Source organism: Uloborus diversus, chromosome 2 (genome assembly GCF_026930045.1).
Source record: "Uloborus diversus isolate 005 chromosome 2, Udiv.v.3.1, whole genome shotgun sequence".
In the NCBI taxonomy this organism is placed as follows: Eukaryota; Metazoa; Arthropoda; class Arachnida; order Araneae; family Uloboridae; genus Uloborus; species Uloborus diversus.
Window position 1 is genome coordinate 67,020,347 of NC_072732.1, and position 22,658 is coordinate 67,043,004.

Below are 22,658 nucleotides of genomic sequence, written 5' to 3' on the forward strand. Positions count from 1 at the left end.
CAGTTAAAAAGTGCTTACTACTGACTGACTGACTGTTGGTTGACGTTTTTTCAGAGAAGTTTATAACACCGCTGCATAAAACAAACAAGCAAAATTATAAACCAAACTGACTTTCAGCTGTTAATTTCTTTCAAAAAAAAAAAAAAACCAACAACAAGCATTATATTTATTTGGCCTTAGTAATTATTTATCGCTTGCAGGAACATCACAAGAGCGCAGATTTTTTTTTTCTTTTTCAAAATTAGCAGATTTTATATAAGTTGATCCCTGTAATTTAACTCTAAAAAAGGTTCCAAACATTGTTTTTATGCACGGAAATATGCTGCGTTATTTTGATTTGAGATTTGCTCTTCCAATAAACAATTTGTGAAAGATCCGTTTTTGTTTATCAGAATTTTGTGAAGGGTCTATTTTGGTTGGTTGGGATTTTGTGAAATGTCCATTTTGGTTGATTGGATTTTTGTGAAGGGTCCGTTAACGAACCCAAATTTCTTCTGACCAGACCCCTGCAAGGTGTTTATACTTAAAGGCAGAAAACACTTTGCAATCACGCTCAGGGTGTGAGTAATAGTTTCCTCATTAAAGAGGTAACCTATGCAAATTGGATCATTACTGATATTCAGTCATTATAGCATGTTGCCGCTTTAAGGTGTAAATACCAATAAGAAGACCAAAAGCCTTCCCAATACTATTTTTGTTAAGAAGCCTTTTGTATTTTTGTCATGTGATTCTCAGAAAGGATCAGGTCTGTCCTCCGTAGTATGACAAGTTGAATATGTTCTGTGTCATCGCGAGATACTTCTACGACAGGATGGTTTCTCTCACACTACAGCCATCTTAAACATATTCACTGCTTGAACATAGTTAGGACTGTGGCTGACTTGTCCTTGCTTGTTAGGATACAGCAGTTTGTGCAGGGGAAAGAATTGAAACCTTGGACTGAAGACGTTTGGTTTCTCCTACCTTCTCAGGAATGGTTGGCCTAGTGGCTTTCGCCTCCCATACCAGCCACTTCCTCTCCTGCTTGTGTCAGCATCTGTTGCATTTTTGTGCATAAATGAGTACTCCTTGCCTCCCTACTGCAGAGTCGGTGGGTTTCAGACATGCACCCTCACCCCCTCAGTCGGTGGGTTGCAGACTTGCATCCTCACCTCCTCCAGCAGCAAGGTTGCTGGTTCTCTCCTTCAAATCGGTAACCAGCTCCATAGGAGCTCTGAACTGGGAGGTGGTTAAAGGTCAACACCCGCACAACCACCTTGTACGAGTGTAAGGCTAATTACAATGAGGTTTCATCCGGTTCCTCAGGGGGACCGTATATATATCATACAACTCAAATGCCATCCATCCGTCAGCACGGTGCCTTACACCTTAGGTTGGGTGTCCATTTTAGTCGCCTTTTTCGACACACATGGACTACGTTGGGACTATTCTGCTCCGGTCACCACATGGAGATTCTGAGGGTATACTCCCAGTAATCCATTACGCACAATATGTGTTTGTGATCATATGTCATATTATGAAAATTTTTGAAGCTTGTGGGTATATGCTATATGTCTAAAAAAATGTTTGAGAGTATACGGCATATATAAAGTATACCCTATAGGAATACCACTGCTTATCATAATAGCACTGGTTAACAATTGATAGAAGAATGTTATATTCAGGGCAATGTTGGATTAATGACATCACAAATTGGTTTCTGACATGTTAAGGATATGTCTAGTTCAGGGGTGAGTAATTGCATAATTTACTTGCTACTGACTGCTGCAGGATTTTTCTAATGTGGTGGGAATAATTTAAGTTATTTTTTCTATTTTATATAAGGGGTTAAGAAAAATCAAATGCAGCTCAATCTGTAAATTTTCAAAAGTTTATAAAATTATCAAATTAGGTTTTCCTAATTAAACTTAATTTTCAAAAGTTTAATTAAGAAAACCTAATTTGATACTTAGTAGGTTATTAACTAGTATGTTGTAGCCATCAGGAAACTTTCTTCTATATCTTTCTTATGAATTGTGATTCTTCCCCATGCTTGAGGAGAAAGGAATATTCCCAGCAAAAATAAAATTAGGCATACAAAAACTTGACAACCGTCCCAACCCTGTAGCAGAAACTGCGAGATGCGAGACAGGCGTCGAGATGCGAGACAGGCGTCGCAGATTTTGCAGCGGTCTGCAGATAATTTTGCCAAAGAACAAAAAGAAAAAAGAAAGAAAAACAACTTAGCAAAGATCGCTTGGAGATCCTCTTTTGACTGGAAAGGCGATGGATGCTTCAGCATTTCAAATAGAAACATAGTCACTATGTTCATTCACAAGATGGAAGTAGATAAGATGCTTAAGTGCCTAAGTTTTGAAAAACAAAGCAGAATTGGATGTTTTATTTACTAACTTCTTCATGAAAAATGTGAATTGTTGTCTGCACAATTGGTGTTCGATCCTCATTGCTTCGGAAGCCTTGCTATAAACTAAAACGTTCCTCTAAAATGCAGTTTCCTGCCAACTTCTTATTTACTAATTTATTTATTTATTCATTAAAAAAAAATTCCAAAAGCTATTTTAACTTAAATTTTCCATATTTAAATAAATATGTATTGAATAATTGTTTTTCATAGTGCTCGAAGTTCTACTTATTTTTGTAAAAATAGTGAAAATTGCTCTCTTTTCCCCCTTTTTTATACTTTGAAACTCGGCGACAGTGGTGGCTACTAAGTTTTTCTGGTCTAGTGACCACTGGCCAGTTGGAAAATTTTTGAGACTTGACCTTCACCAGAGACTTGCATATTTTATGAAAACTGAAAAGAAAACTAATAATGACGTTGCAGATTATTTTCAACTGCCCAAACTAGTGTCGCAGACTGGCTAGAAAGTTTCTGCTACTGGGCGTCCCAATTTCCAGATTATCACAAAAGCAAAACAAAGAGTGAAAATTAAAAGCAATTTTATAAGCCTCTCTTGATTTAATTATAAATATTTTATTTGTTAGCAAACATAAGATGGCAACAGTTAAATATTTTAAATCATTGGGATAATATTTCCGATCATTTCCCAAAAATTAAAATGAACTATGCAGACGATAGTCTAGTACTTTTTATCTTTCTTAAAGTTGCATTAATAAAACTTTTTATTCGCATGAAAAAAAAAAAATAAATAAAAAAAAATCAGTCCCTTTTGGACTGATTGGTGCCAAAATTGAACCAACACCTGTTTACGTATGGATTCACATTTATTTAAAATTTCATTCAGAACGTAGCGTTACTTCTTGAGATATGGCTCACAATGGAAAAAAAAAGAATGTTCGATTGCACCACCCCCTTTTTACCCGTTGACACCAAAATAGAATCTACTCTTATACCCTCTAAGGGCTACTTGTCGATAAATTTTTGTTTGATTCCGTTCATTATTTCTTGAGTTACAACAGTCACAATTTGATGACAAATAACGTTCTATAGCTCAACCCACATTTGAGCTATTGACACCAAAATTGAATCAGCACATGTGCCTGTTAGGGGCAATACATGGAAAAAATTTTGTTCGATTCCGCCTGTTAATTCTTGGAGAATAACAGGCATGCATAACTCAAGCGTCCAAATTGCTCCACCCCTTTGTAGGATTTGCGCCAAAAACCAATGGGCACAAGTTCATACAGAGCACATATGTATACCAAATTTCGTTTGACTTCATGCGGTAGTTTTTGTTGTAGAGCGGCCAGAAAAAACTGGTCACACACTCACACAGACAGACATTTTCCAAAAACGGTTGAAATGGACTCGGTACACCTCAAAACGTTTGAATCCGTAAAAATTCAGTATTCAAAAATTTGCACGAATACAATACTTTCTCCTATATATTAGATATAGCAGAAAGTAAAAATTAAGTGATCATATATAATTAGTTAGGTATTTAAAAAAAATCATTGTATAGTAATTAAAATCAGTGTTTATTTTACAATTAGGTGTTTAGTTTAGTTGATTTTTGTACTGGAATTGTAAAATAAATTTCATTTCTAGGGTTGGGTAAGAAACAGTATGTAATTGTAATCAGTTATTTTTTGCTTTTTAGTTCCTAGGTGTTTTTTGAAGGCGTTTTTTTTTAATTTAAAAGTAATTTTTAGTTATTTAAACTTAACAGTGTTTTTTAAATTTAGAATATGCAATACATCATTGAAATAGGAAGTGCTACACTTAGGTTATGGAAATAAACGTACAAGTTATTATTTGCAGGGTTCGGTCATTAGTCTAACAGAAATGTTATTTATTTGGGTATCTTAATAAATCAGGATTTCAAAGTTTTGTCAACAGTGCAGCCTTGCAAGTAACAAAGCCAACAGAATGCTTGGGTTTATTAATAGATCTATTTCAAACAAATCGAAGAATGTTCTTCTGTCGTTATATAGGAGTTTAGTAAGACCTTATTTGTAGTATTCTGTTCAGTTTTGGTTTCCTTATCTCAAGACAGATATTTCTGTGTTGGAAAGGGTTCAAAGAAGGGTTACTAGACTAGTCAGAGAACTTTCAGATTTAGACAATGATAACAGACTTAATAGGCTTAATATGTATAGCTTGGAGCAAAGGAGGGCCAGAGGGGACATGATTCAGTTGTTTAAATTTATCAAAATGAAAGATGTTAACGGGTTAAATTTTCTCAAGGAAAGCAAGACAAGGGGACATTGTTTTAAGCTATTCAAAACTCAGGCTAACCTGGAAATTAGGAAAAATTACTTGTTTAGTAGAGTCGTGGGCTCTTAGAACAGCTTACTGTAAGAGGTGGTAATGAGCAAGGGGGTGGATAGCTTTAAGAGGGCCATTGATCTTCATTGGGGACTTATAAACTGACTAGAACCAGCCTAGCTGGGCTCAGAACCTGTTGCTGATCGTCACATATGTATTTGAATAAATGTACTGTCTAAAGAATAAATACCTTTGTGCTGAAAAATTAAAATGTCAGTAATCCAACGTTATTAAGCACAAAACTTGCAAATGATTGCAGACACGTGTTTCGGTGTTACAAGGAACACCTTTTTCAATGCAAAGAAGTGTGAGCTTTTGGATGAAAAGTCATCCGAGAAAAGCAACACGGTGGAACAGGAGGTAGTATAAATATCAAAAAATAAGAATTAAAAAAACAAAAAAGATAAAATGACACATGGAGACAAAATTTATTATATAATTCCATCAGGAAAAAACCGTTAAGTAATAAATTTTAAAAGAAAACCCATAAACAATGCAAAAAGTCAAAAAATGAAACCACTCTGAATTAATTAGCAATAAATTTACCAGCGGGAAAAACTATGTATGGAAGCAATGTATCAAATGGAGAAATGCAGAAAAAACAGAGTGAAGGATAAACATATTGGAATTAGTTAATCACAAAACGAAATAAGAAAGCAAAAAATGAAAAAATAAAAGTAAGAAATGTACGACGTTTACATAAAAATAATAGAAAATCTAAACCAATTTTAACAAAGGAGTCCACACAGAGGAAAAATAGGGAATTGCAGTAAGATCGTTAACTAAATTAGAACGGTTCCTCAGGATGTGAAAAGATTCCCAAAAATCAAGATCCAACGAATTGGGGCATTTTTGGATAATTTGATAAGAGTTAAAATCAAAAGAGTGATTCGATTCCCAACAGTGTTGAGCAATACTGGATTTATTCAGCTGTTGTTTTCTCACATAGCTTTGATGTTCTTTTAACCGAAATTTCAAAGAACGGCGGGTCTGTCCGATGTATCCGAGTCCGCAATTGCAAACAATTTTATAGATCCCACAGCAATTAAGAGGGTGAATAGAATCTTTAAGAGAAGAGAAAGAAAGTTTATTAATAGGAGAAAATACCACTTGGAATTGGAATCGCTTCAGAATCTTAGCAACCTGAAAACTGATACCAGGGAAGAAAGGCAGAACAACTAAATTCTTAGTGTTAAAAGTTCTATTAAGAACAACATTTTGAGATTTTTTGCAAAGTTTTTTATAAATGGAATCAACTAAGGTGGGCGGATAGTCTCTATCAACAGCCACAGCTCTTATATAGTTAAGTTCCGCATTAAGAAGCTCAGGTGAAGAACAAATATTCATTGCACGATAAACATATGTGTTGAAAGCTGAATATTTTTGATTAGGAGGGTGAGACGATAATCTATGTGGGGGTAAGGAAACAGCAAAAGGTTTACGATAAACCGTAGTTTCAAAACTGGACTCAGTTCGAGAAACGAGAACATCCAGAAATGGAAGGCAAAGTTCCTTTGTTTTTAATGGTAAATTTTATACTATGTTGGATGGTTTGGCAATGGGAAACCCACTTAGCCCTATCCTTAGTGATATTTACATGCATTACTTTGAGGTCAAGTTGTTTCAGAAACTACAGTTTCAATTCTATGTTCGCTATGTTGATGACTGTTTTGTTCTTATGAACCACGGTCAACTAAGCATTGATGATGCTTTATCCATTTTAAATTCCATTGATCCTCATATTCAATTCTCTTGTGAAAAAGAACAGAATAATTGCCTTCCATATTTATACTACCTCCTGTTCCACCGTGTTGCTTTTCTCGGATGACTTTTCATCCAAAAGCTCACACTTCTTTGCATTGAAAAAGGTGTTCCTTGTAACACCGAAACACGTGTCTGCAATCATTTGCAAGTTTTGTGCTTAATAACGTTGGATTACTGACATTTTAAAATGTACTGTCTGTTTTTACTGTTTTAATAAAATGCTTCTTTGGTGTGAATACTATGAATGTAGAATGAAAGGACGAGTAACTAACAGGAAAATAACTAACTCAGAGTAGTCATAGAAGGTGGATTCTAACTTCACTAGTGGTTGTAACCAACAAATCCTTATCTTTCATTTAGTTATTAACAGAGAGGCCAGATTTGCTATGCAATCAGGACCATAGTGCTGAGAAGAAAAACTAACTTATATTCATATGTATTCCATAATAATAAAAAAAAAATAGTTTAACTCATTTTCAACAGAGGTAACTTTAATAATGAAAATAACTTTATAAAATGTTTTACTCTCATCAAAATTTTGAATTTTTCACGTCAGGATCTATTTTTTGTTTTTAAAAAATTACATAGTAACAACAAGTTTTGAAAAATTGTTCCAAATATAATTTGGTTTCTCTTCAAAAATTATTTAAAATTATTTTAACTATTAAATTTATTTTTATGAAATTTTGAATTTGTGTTTCTAACTTAAGTCTCAAATGTATTACAGTATAACTTCGATTTAATGATACCTGATTTAACAATTTCCTCAATTTTGTGATAAATTTCACTGGTCCGGATCTGAATGTCTATGCTCCTCGATTTAACGATAATTTTTTCCAGTAGTTCCTTGACGATTGTTAGATCAGAATTATGCTGTATACATAAAATTAAAGTTTTTTTTTTTTTTTTTGAAATGCAGCCTTTTCCTAGTTTTTGCCAGTTTATACCATTTTCCCCAGTTGTTGCCAATTTTTGCCACTGTCCCATCAAAGGTACCATTTTGCTGGCAAAATGACCAAACCTATCAACATATGACCAGGGTTGCTATTTTGTCCACTTTTTTGTAAAAATATGGTACTGAATGAGAAATTCATGGTTAATGGTTTTATAAGCTATTTCTTGTATTTCATTTATGTTCAAAATCTGTAAAAAAAAAGGCTCAATTGTTTTATAGGCCCAAATGCATTGATTTTTGATACATTTAATAAATTAAGAAAATGGCGTGAAGATCAAGCTGAAGAGTTCAGAAAAAAACAGTTGCAAGAAAGTGAAAAGTGTCTTTTAAATTCACAACAACTTTTCCAGCAACTCTTAGAAAAAGCAGGTAATTTAGAAAATTTTATTCAAATAAAATTTTAATACCTGTATTGCTGTGCATAGGGATTACAATACCCATATACTGGTATTTCGAGCAATTTTGCAATTTCATAATACTGGTATTTTCGGTATTAGCCGAGAGTAATAAATAGTTTTAATTCAAGAAATTTCTATTAACTTATTAAATATCTTATATTTTTAAGGTACATTTATTTTCCCATGATAGAGAACTGAAATCAATCTATTGATGTAAAAATTTCTTCAAGAGCATGAACTAATAGAATATCACTAAACAAAAGTATTTTGTGCATCATGTATTTATTTTTTCCACTTCCCTGATTGCTCGTTTTCTCTTTTGGGAAAGTTAATTTCGAGTGTTATTTTGAATGCCCCCCACCTCCCTTTGTCCGATGAACAATTTATTCAAACCATCAATTGCAGAAATGCTTTATGATTTTTTTTTTTCTTAAATATTTGTCTCAACTGTACTAAATTTTGACAAAAACTGTTTCTTGTAAGCATTACAAATGGCAATTTGTTGGCACGAGTATATTTTTTCAGGCTGTCTCGCTATTTGGCTTCATACTTGGCAAGATAATAGTATTTAGAAATGATATATTGCCTTGAAAATTTGCATAGAGGAAAATCATAAATATGTTCCACAAATTCAAGATTTTTCAGATATTTGCATAATTATAATTGCGAATAATTTTGAAAAGAAATCTAAAATGAATAAGAGAAATCAACAAGATCAAATTTAGTCAAGTTTATCATAAATTTCAAACCTAAGGGCTAATAAAAAGTAAACACAAACCCCTCCCGTTCCTGAGAAAATCATATTAATATTGGAAAAGTATCGTCTCAACTAATTTCAACTAGCTTTAAATTTAAAAAAAAATTATAGAAATACACACAATAGGAAAGAAACACACACACACAAAAGAGTTTATCCAAAAATGACATGCACCAGAACAAATTTTTGAAGATAAAATACTTTTAAGCAATTAAATAAGAGGAGGTGTATCACGCATTGTTAACAGTACCATCGACCTGCGTGAATTCAGAAAGAGTAGTTTCAACTGTAGGAAAGTTGAGCACTAAAATGAGTTCCAGGCTTAGAGACAATTCAACAGATGCGCTATGTTTTTTACTAGTCATTGATTTTTTGTTATGACATTTGAGGCAGTGAGAAGCAAAGGGATGCAAGTGGACTATTTTAAGTTTAGAGTGAAACAGATTTAAAGATCAGGTCCTAGGCAGGCTTTCATTGAAATTTTTTTCTAAATCATGCTCTACAGCAGCACTTAGCAGGGCTACTAGTACAATCTCTTGCCCCAAGACAGAGGAGAGGTTCACCTACCATTTGTACTGGTTATTTCCAAATTTTTAAATTTTGCCATTTGTATCCCTTTGCTTCTTACTACCTCATTTGTTCCTTCATTTAATATTTGTTCACAATATGTTTTTATACTAATACAATCTTTGTTCAAAATTATGAAATGGGGCAACGAAATGTTTTCAAGCAATTTTTGAGAAATTTCAAATGCTGGTATTAATACCAGTATTCTGGTATCACGTTTTAAAAATACCGAATACTGGTATTGAATTTTTGGTCTGATATTGCAATCCCTAGCTGTGCATGATGAATATTGGAATCAAATTATTGTTTTTATGGAACTATAATTTTACTAATGTTCTTCAGCAGAGTCACGAAAATCCAAGCTAATCGGGGCTCATTTTCTGCTCCGATTACTGAAAACTCGTATTATCCAGAAAATTCTCAACAATTAAAATTTTCTCTATTCTAATGACATCAAGTTTTGCACCTTATACTTTCATGAAAAGTGTGAAGGATGCATTATCTGCATAAAAATTTAATCACATAAATTAAAATTTTATTTATCTTTAAACGAATGTTTATTAGTTTTTATTTCCTGATGTCTTCATATGTTTGTGTGTAAACTTAAAGGCAGTATAAAAAGGCATTTCGATTATCTCTAAACCCACTTTTATAAGTATTGCTGTAACATGTATGTGTATGCGTTTAAAATTCTGCATACACGGCCAGTAAAATGTCAAGTTACATTCAAGAGAGTGCACTTCTCTATCGGATATTTCAAAAAGGCTGTTTACTTGTTCTTTGTTGCGAAACAATTTTAATTTCAAGTCCTTTTACGAATAGTCAATAAATATTTTATACCACGTCAAACGTTGTTGACACCAATCTGTCAATACATTTTAATACTTTATTGAATGTAGATAAGGAAGTTTTACTTTAAAATAGCGAAGCATTTTCAATTTTTAAATTTTAGAACAAATCATTTCTAGTTGTAAAATTTTTTTTAAAGATATGAATAAAGCACCTCGAATTAAACGGAACCTCTGACTTTTGAGACTCTAATTTTTTGAAACTCTACTTTAGAGATTACCAATCTCATTCATTTTTAGGTATTTGCCATGCCCCATAAAGCAGTATTTCTCTGAGCAGTAGGGTATGCAACTTCTAAAAGGATGAGCCATGCTGTTAGAGACAGGTTGTAGAAGAAAAATCGATAGGCAAAAGGTAGATCTATATAACTTCATCAAAGCACGACTTAACCATAGGATAGGGAATAGATGCGCATTTATCTGTTGTTACTTCCAATGTTTCAAGAGCTCTTAAATATGATTCAAGTTTATCATATAGAGACGTTGGCGACAACTTTTGCCAGATTGCACGGATATAATTAATTTTAGCAACTCCCATACATAAACTTCGAACAAAATGTCCTCTCTTCCAAAAGGAGTTTTTAAGCTATCGACAGCTTTTGAATAATTCTCTCCTGTTGGTGGAAAACTTTCCACAACCTCTCTTGCTCTGGAATCAATGACAGTGGCTTGCACTAAATATTGAAATTTATTTTCTGGAGCAATGTCAGAATCTTTATCAATATGTTCAAATTGGCTCCAAAATGGTAGCCAGTCTTTCAAATCATCTCCAAACTGTTAAAATTGTAATTTGGGCAGTGTGAACTTTTTCTTCGAGTTATTTTAGCTTCTGGAATTTGCTGCTGCATCACATACCGATTATGAGTTTGTGTTTGAATTCTTGGCAACTCCAGATCATTATTCAGTTTTATTTTTTCTAACTCAAATTCTCACTCTTAAATCTTCAATTTTTCCTCATATTCGAATTCTTGTTGTTTGCTGTCATTATTTAATTTTATTTTTTCTAACTCGAATTCTTGTTGTTTATTAAATTTTAGCAGCTCGAGTTCTTGCTCTTGTATTTTGATTATCTCCGCTACAGTATTTTCAAAAACTTCTTGTACAAAGTTTGGATCCTTTTTATATTCTTCACTATTCAAAATTATTTCTTTCAAATCTGAGATTTTTGCCGTTGGTGTGACACATTTCCATCAATTTCTTCAGCCACTAGCTTTAAATCTTCTTTCTTGAAACTTTTCACAGATAAAAAACATATTGACAAGTTTAGGCTTAGGATCCTGTCTTACGGATGCCAAAATGTTAGAGCAACCGAAATTTCGCTAAAATCTTTGCTAGTTTTAAAATACAGGGTGTTTCAAAATGAATAGCGGGGTTTTAACATATTATAATATTTATTACACCAAACTTACATATACAATTCTGAATCCCAGGTTCAACAGAAAAGATTTTCAAATAAAATCCATTACGCCTACTTACAAAATCAAAATCTTAATTTTTTTCTTCAAACAACTCTTAAAATGCCAGATGCTAAGTTTTCATATACATTTTATTGACGACAGTTCATTGCCATCTTTTTGATCTTTGAATGTAATTATATTATAAAAGGCTTTACAACCACTGCTGCCATTTCTTTTCTATCAAATTTAACAGAATAATAATCAAGAGGGGAAATTTTTACCTCGCAAGAAAAACAAAATTTTATTTAGTTACAGTCGAGAAAGAGAAGGAGCCACCTTCTGAATGGTTTTTATTCACGCTAATTTAAAATGAGATTGCACAAATGATAAGTTTCCGATAGAAAATTTCTGTTCTATTAGGCTTAAAAACGCTTAAAGCTTTTCTTCTGATGATTTTACAGCCTTGGTTTTTTTAAAAAATTTAATTGAAGGAAATGAATTCCCGGGGTATTTTTCGCAGACTTTCGAATGGTGCAAAAGTTGAACTGGTCGGATAATTATTTCAAGAGTCATTTAATGCCATTTTCGGGCCCTAAAATTAAAATTTAAACAGTTTTGTACCTTTTTGGTGTTTGAAAACCCCCCTCCTACGTTTCTTTTCGGGTGCTCAAGTACCTCCCTACCAAATTTGGTTGAGATCCGACATAAACTGGATTTTTATAGGGAACATACATACACACATATATATACACACATACTGTCATTCCCGCTTAATCGGGTTACGGATAATTGAGTACCCCACTTATACGAATAAAACCTCCCGTACCCAAATATTTCCCTATTGGCGCAAAGATCCTCGCTTCATTGAATAATTTTCCCGGATAATCGAATAATATTGATCAGTTTTCGCAAATCTTTTTGCTGCGAAAAAATTAAAAACAAATTAAGCAAGAACAATCATTCAGGTAAAAATATAAAATACTATTTTTCTGCAACAACGTTCGAGAGTAAAAATAACATTCACATTCCATCAAAATATTTTCAATATTCTAATTTCTTTTGTAGCTACCATTACCAAAAAAAAAAAGATGGCACAGTCGATAATTAAATTAAATATTACAAAGAATTATAAACATTGCACCTGATAATAAACTGATAAATTTTCACTGCAAAACACAGCAGATGAAGAGAGAAAAAAAAGAGTTAGGAAAGTGTTCCCAAAAAACCTTGAACAAGCCGTCCATTATTGTGGACTTATTCAAAAAATAATGTACTGTAAAAGAGTGCTAAGACAAAGAGTTAATACATGGGTGCAAGACCTTCCGTCTCAGGACGGATTTCCGTCTTGAACAAAATTTCCGAGTCAGAGGTAGGGACGGAAAGAAATTCCATGGCTTTCCTTCAGTTTTTACTAAAAAAAAAGAAAAATTGAGTGTTTGAAAAATATGCTTTAATATTACTGGATCTTTTCCATAACCACGAATTTACATCGACATTCTCTTGATTTTCCACCATGGGCTTATTTTGTTTGCAACGTGCTTTTGGACTCACGCCGTTTGACTTTTTTAGGTAGCTCTTTTTTTTCCAACTCACTGCATTGCATACCGCGGAATTGTTCGCTATTCTCTTGAATTGATGGTCTTTCATTTTCACTTGCTATTTTCGATCATCCTTTCGTTTTTTTTCTCATTTGCGGTTTTTTTTTTTTTTGCAAATTTACGCATAAATGGAAAATTATGTGCGCTCTTAAATTGTCTTAGAGTTGAATCTGAATCACCGGTTGAGTGTGATTGCTGGCGGGATGAAATGTTCACGCCACATCAAAGAGCGTCCACCATATCACGTAAAATGGGAACTATCAGGGATTTTGAAGATTTTTAATGAAAATAGGAATTCTGGGAAGAATCGGAGGCAAATTCCAAGCTGGTTTGAAACACCGATGTGCAACTGTTCCTGCATCTTTGGCATGTTTCTGGTAAAATATTCTTAGACTTGAAGAATCATTGAACTCCAATGACTTTCAATCTAACACTTGCTAGAATGGAAATGGGCGGGGGAGAGAAAGGAAACATGAAAAATAACGGCAGCACGAGTTTGCGAAAAAACTCTGTCTTGCAAAGAGTGAGTCTGCAAATTTACCCACGATACTGAAGTCTTAATACATTTATATTTTAGAGAATCTAAGAGGGAGGGGGGGGGGGGGGCTACTCAAGGACTCCAGAATACAAAATCGAAAAACTTATTTTTAAGCTATTTTTAAAGCTAGGAGTGGTTTGGGATTTCTCCTCTGGAAACTCTAAAAAAAAGGTCAAAAATGTTTAGGCTGTCTTTAATGATGTAAAAGTGAGGAGGGTGAGGTTTTAAACAAAGTCGGAAACTGGAGTCTTAAAAACACTACTCTGGGCAATCTTTAGTGAATTGATGAGAGATGGTTTCGGTGTTCCAACCTAAAAATGTTTTGTAGCTGCATTAATAACTATTTGAGGCTACACTAAAATGACTTAAGCGAAAGGGTATTTGGGACCCTCTCCTGAAAAATGTTTGCAATTGAAGTCTTAAAACTTTTAGGCTGTCTTTGGCAATGTCAAGAGCAGGGGCGTAGCTAAGGGGGGGGTTTTGGGGACAAAACCCCCCCCGAAAAGTTAGTCTCAAAAAAAAAGAGAAAAAGAAGAGAGAAGAGAAAGAAAAAAAAAGAAGAAAAGGAAAAAAATTCCAACCGATTATACATATATATATATGTATATATATATATATATATATATACATATATATATATATGTAATATGCGGCGGTTCTTACATATATATATATATATATATATATATATATATATATATATATATATATATATATATATATATATATATATATATACATATATATATATATATACATATATATATATACATATATATATATATATACATATATACATATATATACATATATATATATACATATATATATACATATATATACCATATATATACATATATATATATATATATATATATATATATATATATATATATATATATAAAAGAAGTAACCCCCCCCGAAAGTCGGGTCTAGCTACGCCACTGGTCAAGAGGGGGGGGGGGGGGTCTCTTTAGGCGAAATTCCGAAACTAGTCTTGAAAGCGCAACTTTAGACCATCTTTAATGAGCATAGAGGGTGGGGTTCGGGGTCCCCTCCCCATTCAAAGATGAAGCATTCAGATCTCTGCTTTAGGGGATTTAAGAAGAGGGAATTCAAAGGCTTCCTCTCGATAAATTTTAGAAATTAAATTTTAAAAACTTCGGTGATGAAAAGGAGAACCACAAATTTAATTCAAATTTAGTGAACTTAAGGGAAAGAATTCGGGGGGGGGGGGGGATCTCTCTCTCCCCAAAAAATTTTTATGCTAAAGTATTAAAATGCTATTTTAAAAATAATTAAGAGTTAGGGAATTCAGGGGTCTTTCTCGAAACATTTTCGAAATTGAAGTCTTAAAACTTTGGGTTGTCTTTGGCGATGTGGGGAATGTTGCTCTTTCGATAGAAAAATAAATCTGAAACACAAACTTACACTGCCTTTAGTGTGCCTGCTTCACAAAAGGAGAGAGAGAGGTATTCCGCCGCCCAGCCCGAAAAATTTTCGTTTCTGAGGTTTTAAGAGTTCTCTTTCGAAAATTTTTCGATGCTGAAATATTTAAAACGCTACTTTAGGCTGTATTTGAGTGCCTTTTGAGGGACATGATTCTTGGGCCCTCCCTTGGGTGAGGATTCAGTTCCCCTGTTGCTTTTTTTAATTAATGAATATTGGATAGTGTTTCTAATTAAAAAAATATATGTACTTCACTGAAGCTGTTTTTTATTGCTAATTCTACCACCTGCGATCATATAAAAGAATTCTTTTACAAGAGAAGACTGGGGGGGATGGTGCCAGTTCATTAATCACCCATACCCTTCCCCCACCTTTCTTTCAGGGTACGTACGCTCCTTCAAAACTCCTCCAATGCTCCTTCATTTAGGAAATTTTTTTGAAGGGCCCTTCAAACTCCTTCATTTTGATTTGAACTCCTTCAAAACTCCTTCTTTTTTAGTTGAAGACTACATAGTCTTCCTCTATGACAGTAACTTAAAATACATACTTTGATCGACAACTTAACTTTGTCACAAGGGCGAAGGTATAAGGGTGATGAAGGGGTGAAAATATTATTTGATGACTAAGACATTTCATAATTGAAGTAAACCATGCTTAAATGGGGGCTTGACTATTTTCCAAGTTTTATGATTATTGCATTTCCTTCCACCACACTCTCAGCTGCAAAAGTCGATTTCTCTAATTATTACTTAAAGATACATAAGCAGATGTACTATATTAAGTGATTATGTTAATTGTTTAGCAAATGGCAGTTATAATATTGTAAAATTGGTCATCCACAAGTGATGTCATGCCTTGAGGGAGAGACTTTTTCACGAAATTGTGACAAGGGGGAAGAGAGAGGGTGACAAGAAGTGACATCACACTGTTATTATAAGAATATGTTTATAAAAATGACATGTGACTAGAGGAGGAGTAAGATAAAGTGTGACACTTTGTGACAAAGAGGGTAGGGGGTCAAAGATGTTGAAAAAAAATGCGACAACATTTAAGGACAGCCCATTAGTACGCACTCCTTCAAATCCTCATTTTACTCCTTCAAAACTCCTTCATTTAATTTTTGAAATTGAGTACGAACCCTGTCTTTCTTTTTTGGTTTGTTCGCGCTCGCTTGGGTAGACTTTTCGATGAGAACTGATTTATGTTACAAAAGTGAAAATCTTATGTCCCAAGCGATTTTATTGCTGCAATAAAAAGGTTTACAATCGGCAAAAAATTAATGACTTGGAGCCCCGAACGCTTTGACCCCTAACATCATCCAACATCGTCTAGAATTGCGTTTTTGGAGCTTCAATTTCGAAATATTTGCGAAAGGAGAGTTCTTGAACTCCATCCCTTCGATAATGCATTTAAAAAGCGTATAAATGTTGTGAAAGATGGAGTACAATTTCGTTTTTAAAGTTTCAATTTCAAAATCTTCAAAGCTTCAATTTCGGGGAGAGCCAGCCCCCCCCCTTTCTATAATATTTTTGAAGATCGCCAAGGGTGCCCATAGGCAAAATTTTAAGGGGGGGGGGGTGCTCAGATATTTTCCTCATAGAAACCGATTTCAGTACTGAATAGAGTTATTAAAATTTGACATTTTTAATAACGTATTCATTAATTGCTGGAGAAGAAATGTTTTTACATTTTTGCAAAGAAAAAAGCACTAAAAGCAAGAATGTTCTAATTTCAAAGGGAGAGGGCTTGAGCCTCCCCCCCCCCCCCATATGGGCTCCCTTGAAGATCGCCCAATATTGTGATTTTGGGACTATCAGTTTGAAAAATTGATGTAAGAGAGTCCCTGAAGTTTGCCAAAACGACCTATCATTGCGTTTTTTGGACTTCAATGAAAAAAAATTTCTGTGGGAGAGACCCCAGACCCCCCGTTATTGGTGGTTTTTAGAACAACCATATCAAACGCTTAAATATTACAATTTAAATTAGGTCCATGGTGTTAGAAAAGTCAAAAGCAACAAAATCAAAATAAACAGATTCCAAAACTGCTATAGTCAAAATCTACATTATTTATGCTCATAAAATTTTCCTTAAAGACGCATGCGAGGGAGAGGGGGGGGGGGGAGGGGTTCAAAATATTTTCCGTCTTGAACACATCACCAAACTTGCACCCATGAGTTAATATCTCAGGTTGTAAGTTAAGTATTTACACCTTTCATACGTACTTGTATATGTTTAATAGGGTAGGTCAAAAAACACTTTTTTCTAATCAATTTCTAATAGCGCAGAAAACTTGCGCATTAGCATCCTAATAATGGGAAAAATAATTTTAAAATAATTTAAAAAAAATTGAAATCGCGCAAGAGTCCTCAAATTGAGAAAATTGAAAAAAATCGGCAATTTTTAAAGACTAATATTTTTAAAAAAATAATTTACTTCATTTCAAATAGTATAAAAAATACACTTTATAGTTACCGAAATGTACAGAAAAAACTTTGGGGTACATTGTCAATCATTTGAATTTGTCCAGAAAGCCTTAAAATACCATTTTTAAAGTAAAAAATCTATTATTTCGAAAACTCTTAAGCTGACAAAAAGCTATAAAAATATACTATTAAACATCCGTTTTAATATTTTACATATATTTCTCTTATGCTGAAATGACTCGGGGAGACACTACGTGCAGGACCGAGGGGCATGGGGGTCAAAGGATGCAAATTCAATGGAAGTTTCAACAGAAAATAACAAAAATCACGCCCACCGAAATGTAAATGCATATTTATTTCTCAAAGCCATGGTGGGGGCGCGATGGGGGCCCTCCTCCCCCACTCTCTAGATGACGGGCCTAATCAGATGGAGGTGGCAGTAAGTCAAGTTTAATTCACTATCATACCCAATCAATCAACATCTAATATTCAATATCAAATATTCAAGTTTTGGCAGGGCTTTGACTTTCAATGAAGTTCAAAATCTTCTATTGTCATATATGACAACAATGGAGGTGCTATCAGCTTACACTTGAGCTGATCAATAAGCTCAGAATAATCTGCAGCTTGAAAATTATTTGATGAAAGCTTGAAGAATCTAACGTGACGTACTACTGGCGGCTCATTTCAGACTTTCAGTATTCTCCTGTAGCCTAATTCTCGACTATGCTGTGTGTAGTCCAATATCATCACCACATCGTATTCTCTGGATGGCAAAAGAATCGAGTTTCTATGAATTACGGGATCAAGAATTTCTTTTAATGTAATTCGAAAAATGTCTTGTTGCTTGAATGACATTTAGTATATGCTTCGGATGGTCTTTCATGGTGTAATGCATCTTAATACCAAACAAAACAGATGCTATAATTTTTCCAGCATTTGGCAATACATTTGTTGGACTAATTTGGGAAACATGAAGTCCTAACACCCAGTTAGCAGTTAACCGTTGGGAATAACTAAGAGGTCAGGAATATTCTTAACAGCTAATTCTTGATTACTTGTTGAAATTTCTGTGCTGGGGGATATGGAAATTTCAACGAAAAGGTAAAATTTCCTTCAACAGAAAAATCACACAAATTGGGTAGGTGTTGGAGGGGGGAGAGATTGCTGCTACCTACAAGTGGTGAATACTGAGTCATTTTAACGTAATGGTAAAATAAGTAAAGCATTAAAACGGATGTTTAATATTCTTTGCAAGCAAATGGCCTGTCACAACTTGAATATTTGGTAACATTCTCAATCGGTAGAGAGATGAGCAAAACTTGTGAACCGCCAGTAGTACGTCACATTAGATTCTTCAAGCTTTCATTAATCAATTTTCAAGTCACAGATTATCCTGAACTTATTGCTTGGCTCAAGTCTAAGCTGATAACCACTATTATTGTTGTCAATTATGGCACCAGAAAACAATGAACTTCATTGCAAGTCAAAGCCCTGTCATAACTTGAATATTTGATACCACACTCAGTCGGTAGAGAGATGTGGAAAAGTTGTAACAGAGGCAGCAATCAACTACTGCGAGCATGAAAACCTAGAAGGTTTTCATAGCAAATAACAGTCAGATCAAGAATATTTGATAAGAAGTGTGAATTTGAAGAACTTCAGCATAATGAATCACGCCTAAATTGGTTGATTGGGTAGGATGGTGAGTTGTACTCGACTTGCTGCCACCGCCACCTGATTTTTCTCGTCATTTTGGGGTTCAGGGGGTGGTCCATTGCCCCCAACACGGCTTTGAGAAATAAGTGTATTTACATTTGAGTGGGCGTGATTTAGCTGTTTTCCGTTGAAACTGCCATTGAATTGGCACCCTTTGCCACCCCCACCCCCCCAAAAAGATTTGAAACGACGGTCTTGCACGTGGTGAGTACTGAGTCATGGCAGCATAAGTGAAATGTATGTAAAACATTAAAACGAAAGTTTAATAGTATATTTGTGTAGCTTTATGTCAGCTTAAGAAATTTTTAAATAACGTAACTTTTTTTAAAAAAATGGCATTTTAAAGGCTTTTTGCGCGAATTCAAATGATCAGGGTTCGTATGCTCCTTCAAAACTCCTCCAATACTCCTTCATTTAGGAAATTTTTTTGAAGGGCCCTTCAAACTCTTCATTTTGGTTTCAACTCCTTCAAAACTCCTTCTTTTTTAGTTCAACACTACATAATTTTCCTCTATGACAGTAACTTAAAATACTTACGGTTACAGTATAAAATATCGAAAAACTGAATTGAAAATACTTTTGAAGCTAGGAGTAGTTCGATATTTCTCCTCTGCAAACTCTTATAAATTTAAAAGTCAAAAAGTTTTAGGCTGTCGTTGATGATGTAAAAGTGGGGAGGGGAAGGTTTTTTAAAAAAAATCGAAAACTGGAGTCTTAAAAACACTAATTTAGGCACTCTTTGGTGAATTTATGAGACATGGTTTTGGTGTTCTAACATGTAAAATTGGAATGGAATTCGAAGGCTTTCTCTCAATACGTTTTAGAATTTAAATTCTTTCATCTTCGGTGATGAAAAGGGGAAACCGCAAATTTAAATCAAATTTAGTGAACTTAGAGGAAAGAGTTCGGGGGGGGGGGGGGGATCTCTCTCCCCGAAGTATTGAAATGCTATTTTTGAGTGAGTTAAGAGTTAGGGAATTCAGGGGTCTTTCTCGAAATTGAAGTCTTAAAACTTTGGGTTGTCTTTGGTGATGTGTGGAAGGGAGTTGCTCTCTCAATTGAAAAATAAATCTTAAACAAAAACTTACACTGCGTTTAGTAAATACGAGAGGGGAGGTATTCCGCACCCCCAGCCCGAAATATTTTCGTTTCTGAAATTTTAAGAGCTTTGTTTTGGACTATCTTTGGATGACTTAAGGGGAAGGGTGTAGGAAGATTCTTTCAAAAAGTTTCCAAAATTAAAGTATTAAAATTTTTAGGTGGTCATAAGTCATGTTTATAGGTAAGAGAGATACTATTCCTACAAAATAATTTGAAACTGAAGCCTTAAAAATTGAAATTTAGGACATTTATGGTGAACTCAGAGGAAGGTGTTCGGGAGATCTCTTCCGAAAATTCTTTGATGTTGAAATATTTAAAGCGCCACTTTAGGCTATATTTGAGTGCCTTAAGAGGGATATGATTCGGGAACCCTGCCTGGGGTTAGGATTCAGTTCCCCTATTGCTTTTTTAGTTAATGAATATTGGATAGTGTTCTTCGTTTAAAAATATATCTACTTCACTGAAGCTGTTTTTATTGCTAATTTCACCACCTGCTATGTTATAAATGAATTATTTTTCAAATGAAGACTGTGGGGGAATGGTGACAGTTCATTATCATTTAGTCGGTCATACCCTTCCACCACCATTCCTTTTTTTCTGGTTTGATGGCGCTACCTTGGGTAGACTTTCCGGTCAGAACTAAGTTATGTTGCAAAAGTGAAAATCTTATGTCCTAAGCGATTTTATTGCTACAATAAAAATGTTTACGATCGGCGAAAAACTAATGGTGGGGCGCTGCGAACGCTTTTACCCCTTACATTATTCAACATTGTCTAAAATTGCGTTTTTGGAACTTCAATTTCGAAATATTGCCGAAGGAGGGTTCCTGAACTCTATCCCTTCAATAGTGCATTCAAAAAGCATATAAACGTTATGAAAGATAGAGTACAATTTCGTTTTAAAGCTCCCCCCCCCAGACCCCCCCCCCAAAATTGCCGAATTTTAGATTTTTTGGAATTCTGATGTCAAAATGCTTAAATATTACAATTTAAAGGCTTAAAATTTAAATCAAACACAGATTCCAAAACTGGCTTTGTTAAAATCTACAACATTTGTACATACAAATTTTTCCTTAAACCCGCATGCGGGCGGACCATGAAAATATTTTCCGTCTTGAACATATCACCAAACTTGCACCCATGCTTGCACATATTAATATTATATATCGTTGGAAAGGGTAGAATTTTGTTTCAATGCTCTAACTTAAATAGGGTGGGAGTTAATTGCGTTTTTAGCTCGAACCTTTTTTAGGCATAGCTAAAAGTTAGGCACTACTTTCTTCATTAAATCTATCAGTAAAAGGTGAAGGAATTATCCCACAGTTTTCTTTTTGACATGACTGGAAGTAGCAGCTTTTTTTACTCCAGATCTAACTCGACCTTTAGTCGAAACTCTGAGCTTGTATCTCCAAAGGAAGAAAAAGGTACTAGCTGTTACAGACCCCGAAGAGTTCCTATTTTCCTACTTTTTAGAGCTCTCTCCTTATATTCCTACTTTTTCCTTTTTTTTCCTACTTTTTCTTTCTTTAGTATAGCACTTCTAATTGTGCATTCATTCGTATTTTTACAATGTCGCACCGATAATTTTCTACATGTTTCAATTTTGAAAAGCAAAAGAATCAAGCAGATCCTGAGCTTTTCATTGACTGACAACATTAATTTCTGGAAGGAAAGCATCAGCGGCAGGGTTTGCGTGTTTAAAACTTAAATTTTCGTAAGTGACTTTTTTGCCGTTGCGGTGTTTATGATCGACTTTTCTTTTTATCGCCCCGATTTCAGTCCTACTGTATTAACGAAACTATAAAAAAAAAAGATACTGGCACATTCTGATGCAATTATATATTATTTACCTGTCAATTAGAAGCTTTAATAGTAAACGGTCGACTGTTCAAAAAATGCGGGAAAAACCGAATTTTTTGTATGATTACAAGTGATATGGAGCTCTATTTAAACAGAAAGGCAATGTAAAACCTTAAAAGGAACATAAGGAAGCAAAAAATGAAAAACTTGTACACTGTACATATTTTATTGATGTTAGTACAGCATAAAAGCGACAGATAACAGAAATTCGCAAAAACGGACCACTTCAAAAATAATCGCGAAAACTAAACTTTTTTCGTACATTAATATGATTATTGTTCATTCTAAATCGTAAACATGATTATAAAATTTCATTTTCTTTCCTTGCAAAGAGTATATTTGCAAAAAAAAAAGAAGCGGCAAAACCTGGATGGGCAAAACGTTCTCGATTTTTTAGAGAAAAATCGGAAATCAATTTAAATGCAATATTTGGTTTTTATTTCTTCACATTTTTAAAAGTTGGGGAATGAAGCCACAAACTAATATGTATTTTTTTTTCTTTTTAATGGGTATTTTCTACTTTGATATATCTTCAATATCGAGGAGTTGGTCATCA